The sequence below is a fragment of the Glycine soja genome, chromosome 9 (assembly GCF_004193775.1).
Source record: "Glycine soja cultivar W05 chromosome 9, ASM419377v2, whole genome shotgun sequence".
Lineage (NCBI taxonomy): Eukaryota > Viridiplantae > Streptophyta > Magnoliopsida > Fabales > Fabaceae > Glycine > Glycine soja.
The window spans coordinates 39039004-39045017 of NC_041010.1; positions in this window are offsets into that span (position 1 = coordinate 39039004).

The following is a 6014-nucleotide window of genomic DNA, read 5'->3' on the forward strand; positions in this document are numbered from 1 at the left end:
GAGCGAAAGCCCTAGGTCTTATGTTGCTTTCTATGTCAACAAGCATGTAGAACTTGAACGGGGAATACCTCGTTTAGTCATAAATTACAAACCTTTGAACCAAGCCTTAGAATGGATTAGGTATCCTATTCCAAACAAGAAGAATTTACTCAATAGGTTGAACTCCACAAAAATATTTTCAAAATTTGACATGAAGTCAGGCTATTGGCAAATTCAGATAAAGGAAGCTGATAGGTACAAGACCGTCTTCACAGTTCCTTTCGGGCAATATGAATGGAATGTTATATCATTTGGTCTGAAAAATGCCCCTTCAAAATTCCAAAAAATCATGAATGATATCTTCAATCTGTATTCAAAATTTGCCATTGTTTACATTGATGATGTCTTAATCTTTTCTCAAACCATTTACCAACATTTTAAACACCTGCATACCTTTATTAATATCATCAAACAAAATGATCTTGCAATTTCTCAAACCAAAATCAGATTCCTTGGTAATAATATCCACTAGGGAACAATTATACCAATAAATAGGTCAATAGAGTTTGCCAACAAATTCCCGAACCAAATCCTAGACAAAACCCAACTACAAAGATTTTTAGGGTGTTTGAATTATGTCGAAAATTTGTACCTTACTTAAATAATATTGTCAAACCTCTACATGATAGGTTAAGAAAGAATCCTCCTCCTTGTATTAATATTCACACCCAAGTAGTCAAGGATATCAAGCTCAAAATTCAATCCATAAAATGTGAGTATCTTCTAATTCCACAGGCATTTAAAATTGTTGAAACAGATGCATTTGACATAGGTTATAGTGGTATCCTCAAACAAAGAGTCAATACCGAAGAAAATGTCATTGCATATACATCAAAGCATTGGAATTCCGCACAACAAAAATATTCAATTGTTAAAAAAAAAGTTTTAGTAATTCTTTTGTGCATTTCCAAATTTCAATCTAACTTGTTAAATCAAAAGTTTCTTATCAGGGTTGATTGTAAATCAGCCAAAGAAATTTTACAAAAAGATGTAAAAAAATATTGCCTCAAAACAAATTTTTGCTAGATGACAAGCAATTTTAAGTGTTTTTGATTTTGAAATAGAGTATCAAGGGCACTTCAAACTCTCTACCTGACTATCTGACCCGTGAATTCTTACAAAAAACTTGTCATGCCACCTAAGGTAGCGAGTGCCTCCTTACGAGGAGGAAGAGGTAGCGGGAAAGGTTTCAAATTGGCTCTACTAGAGCCATCACCAAAAAGGATTTCACCCTCCAAAATTGGGTCATCAACCCAACCTGGGTCGTCTACCCAGAAACCAAAACAGCAAGATGGGTCATCAACCCAACTTGTTGAAATTAAATTGGAGTCATCCACTCAGAATCTTTCAAAACCACAAACCTCAAAATAGACCAGAGTAGACTATGTTTTTCCAATCGAAACACTCCTGACCCTTCAAGAAATTGGCTTAACTACACTACCATAGAAAACCTGGGCTGACATAGCCTCTGAGTTAGATGATGAATCTGAATTAGACCTCCAAACCCTAATCCAAAAAACCAGAGATTCAAAAGTTATCTGCAGAACTCAAAAGGGGAAACAGATAATTACACCAACGACAACACCAGTCGCAAAACCATCTAATAATTATATTTATAAAAACAAATTTTCAACTGTTTTGCAGATGGAGCCGGAATATTGGGACAAAAATCCCTTTAAAGCCACAACAAAGGTGTTCCTTTCTGGTTTCCATTTCAAACCAACAACCAATAACAAAACTAGAACATTTTATGAGTTCATTTTAATAGATTCAAACTTAGTCTCTATTAAACATTTCAAAGACCAAAATGACCCCCTTCTAAACACTCATTCAACAATCCAAATTCTAAAGGTTTTACAACCAAGACATTTTGGAAACAGCCTGAATGAGTTCAAAAAGTTTTTGAACCTTTCGACTCAATAGATTATACTTATTGGGACTATATAGATGCCTGGACCAAGGTTTTTTGGCATCAGAACAACAAATTCAAGCACTCGTGGTTGATCTATTTCAAGACCAACATGAATTACAATTTTCCAAACTGGTTCCTTTAGTGGTGGGAATATTTTGGACCAATTCCTGAGATTTTCCCTGACCAAGTTCAACAAGTCTTTTCCCAGTTCAAGAAGCTATTTAATTCTAAGGAATCACAAATTTCACCAGACCTTAAGTATTTTTCCAGTTTTTCTCTTGCTGAATATTTTCCTGGCAATACAAGTACAACAAAACAGAAAATAACAAACAACTTTAATCTTTGCAAAGACATGCCTTTGTCACGTGGTGGAACCAATTTGACGCAACAAAAGAAGAACCAGATAAGGTGAAAATTTGGTTCATAGCTCATCCAAAGTTTCTTAAGAGAGTTGATCCAGAGACTTCATTGTTTCTTAATCAGAAATCCAAGCTAGCGGCTTTCCTAGCAGGATCTAAGTCAAAGGAACATCTGACCAAGAACTTAAAAGAGGTTCTTCAACTACTCCAAGACCAAGAAGAAGGAGAGTCTTCGTCAAAGAAAGAAGACGCCAAGTCGACAAACTCTTCAAATGATTTTTACCAGAACAAATATGACTGTTTTGGTATAAATTTAGCTGAAGATTAAATTTTCATTATAACCTAAACTATAGAAATAGTTTCAATAAAGATAACTTGAACTATATCTATAATATTTTTCAATTCTATAAAAGAAGTCATCCAACACATTGAGAGACACCTTTTTACACATATAGTTTAGAGAGAAGTTTAAGAGAGAGGCTCTGAGAAACAAACTTTGTAAGTTTTTCTTTCTTCTCGAATAAACTTACAATTTTCTTTGTCTTTCTCCCTTCTCCCTCCTTATTGATCTAGTGCTGACTATCATCGTTTTAGTATTCTGTTATGATTTTATTTATTTAATTCTAGTTTTAAATTTTTAAATATTATTATTTTTCTTGTAATTTCATAACCTGCATATCATATTGTTGTATTTCGTGTATTCTACTTTCTTTTTTTTGTTCGTTCGATCCTTCTGTTAATCTCTGGTACTAGAGCCTGATGGAAAAGTTAGAATGTATTCTGTAAGGATATATATATATATATATATATATATATATATATATATATATATATATATATATATATATATATATATATATATATTGTTATTTACATTTCACTTTTCAACCGGATTTTATGTGAGAAAATGATCTATATATTAATTGCTTGATTAAGGAAAAATTCGGATCAATAATCGACTCAAATAGAATATTGAGTCTTTAAACTTGATGAGATATGATTGGATTTAAAAAATTTAAACTTATGGTGTCTAAACCACTCATATTTAACAAGCTAGGTTGAAGTAACCAGAGTCAAACTTTTTCCTAAGCCGCGGCGTAAATCATGTTTGTTGAAAGGTAGAGGTGGATCCTAAAACTAGATACAATAAACTAGTGTTTTGACTTATAAATCATAATGCCATTTAAAAGATGAATTAATAATTGGATAAAAAAATAACATAATTAACTTGATTAATTTTATGTATTATTTTCAATAAATTAATTGATTAAGTTACCCGTTTGTTTTTCTTTTAACGACAAAAGAATTTTATTGAGTGAATGTACTCAAACTGGGTAAACTAGACATATCCCCTTTCTAATGCAGGTTGACCCATCCTCCACTCCGGCTCTGAAAAATTGTCCCCCTTTTTTTTCTCTTCATTTGGGTTGGTAATTATGGCTTAAGTATTTCTAGACAATTACTAAATGTTCTCTCTTATTAATTGTTATCTGTATTATTTTCCTATTCTCCCGTTCCTGTTCATGTGCTCTTCATCAACATGTAATAAATAGCAATATATAACATCCGGTTTTAGTCTACCACAAGTCCCTCACATGTTCTTCATCAACAAACTAGGTGTCAAGGACAACCCTAGCCTAGACCCTGCCACTCGTTTACAATACGTCAAAGCCTCTATCGAATGCTTGTACAACGTTGGTAGCGTGTGCAATGCTGCTACGTGTTACCCCGTGATTCATAAAAAAATCGTTCTGAATAACTTAGGTTCATATGGAAACAGGTGGGAGACCCACTAAAATGTGAGAATTTTATCTACCGAATTCAAAGGAAATTAAAACCAATAAAATTAAAGATTATACTTTTACGGTTTAGGATAAGTTACACGCCTCATGTGTTGGTGAGGTATTTTTGTCATGTATATTTAATATTCCAAGACTTTGCAATGCACCATTACGTGTATCTTAGGAAAATTTATTTAATTTAAGGACGTTTTGAAGCAATTTTATCTCATTAGGGCATTGGATAGAAGACTCTAAATAGATTGGGTCAGAGATGCAAGAGAAGATCCTAGGGTTCTCATGAGTTTTAGGGTAGATTTTGGGCATGAACTAAGTATGAGCTCACTTATCTTTATACATATTATGATTTCATTATTTTTTGTCTTTGTATTTAGGCCTTCATAATGTAGGTAGGGTACCTTAGAAATATAGGATTTTTTGGCCCTTATATTTTAGGGCACCTAGACTAGTTTTAGTATTAGAGGTAATTTTGTAATTTCACATGCATTAAGTGAATATTTGATGTGTGTTGGGAAATAAATTTAATTGAATTGGGAGAAGGCTAATCCAATTAAATTTTAGAGGGGGATGTGAGTATTTGCTTGCTACACCTCATTGTCACATCATATAGTCACACTTTGTGCATGTTCTTCATGCTTTACATGCTTCATGACACCTAAGCACACTTAATAGAGAATCTTGGACTTGATCTTGAATTAGTGGGCTGAACCATATCTGAAATTAACTAATCATAATTAGTGAAATTTTGTCTCCAAAATTTGGCTCCACAAATTCAAGTAAAATTTAAATAGCCTTCCAATTTTGTGTGACACTTAGGCTATAAATAGAGGCGATGTGTGTGCATTTTTCTAACTTTGATCATTTGAGAATTAAACTTCAAAGTTCAGACCTCTTTTGAGACACAAAATTTCGTGCTCCTTCTCTCCCTCTCCCTCCATTCATCTTCTTCTACCTTCAAGCTCTTATCCATGGCTTTTTATGGTGGTGAGCTTCTTCTAGACTCATCTTCTCTTTGAAGTGGTGTCTCCAATCATCTTTCTTCCTTCTCCATTCCGCTGCCATGATCTTCAAGAAACAAAGGACTCCATTGATGAAAAAGATCCAAGGCCTACAAACTTCAATGGAACTACATCATGTTTTAATCTTATACATAATTTGCGATGACTAATTTATTTATATGTAATAATTAACACCTAATAAAATATCACATAAACATTTTTTCTATTGAAAGGACCAAAATCAATAAGTTTAGACATTATATATATGGAAATAAAAAAAGACATATACGGAGAATACAAATTATTAACATTTACACGATAAATATTTATCATTTATTTAATTACTAGACATCCTAAACCTGAAACAAATTGTGTGTCTAATACAAAATTTCTATACAATGCTAATATCTTTTTGGTGGTAATCTTTATTTTTATAAATATTTATTGAATATTGAGATTTGTTTTGACTCTGATGAGTCTCTAAAGTTTAACTCACTTGAAAATTTTTATTCTGACAAAAATGAAAACTGAAAAATAGTTATATATATAGTTGAAAATCTATGTAGATTATCAACATTAACCAATCACAAACTATCTTAAGAATCACTATTAAGAAGTTAGCAAAATTATTATATGAGATTAAATGATAATATAAAAATTATTTGTATTATCTCAATACATATCTAATTTTTAATATATATATATATATATATATATATAATATTTTATATAAATTTTTGTTTGTTATCTCCTTTCATTACATTAATAATCTTAATTTTTATCTTTATTTCTCTTGATTGTAAGCAGTTACAAGTAGCTGTATAAATTCAATGAGACAAAACGAGCCACTGACACAGCAATTAATTGTTTCCCTTGAAAAGATATCTATATCTATATAAGTTACATG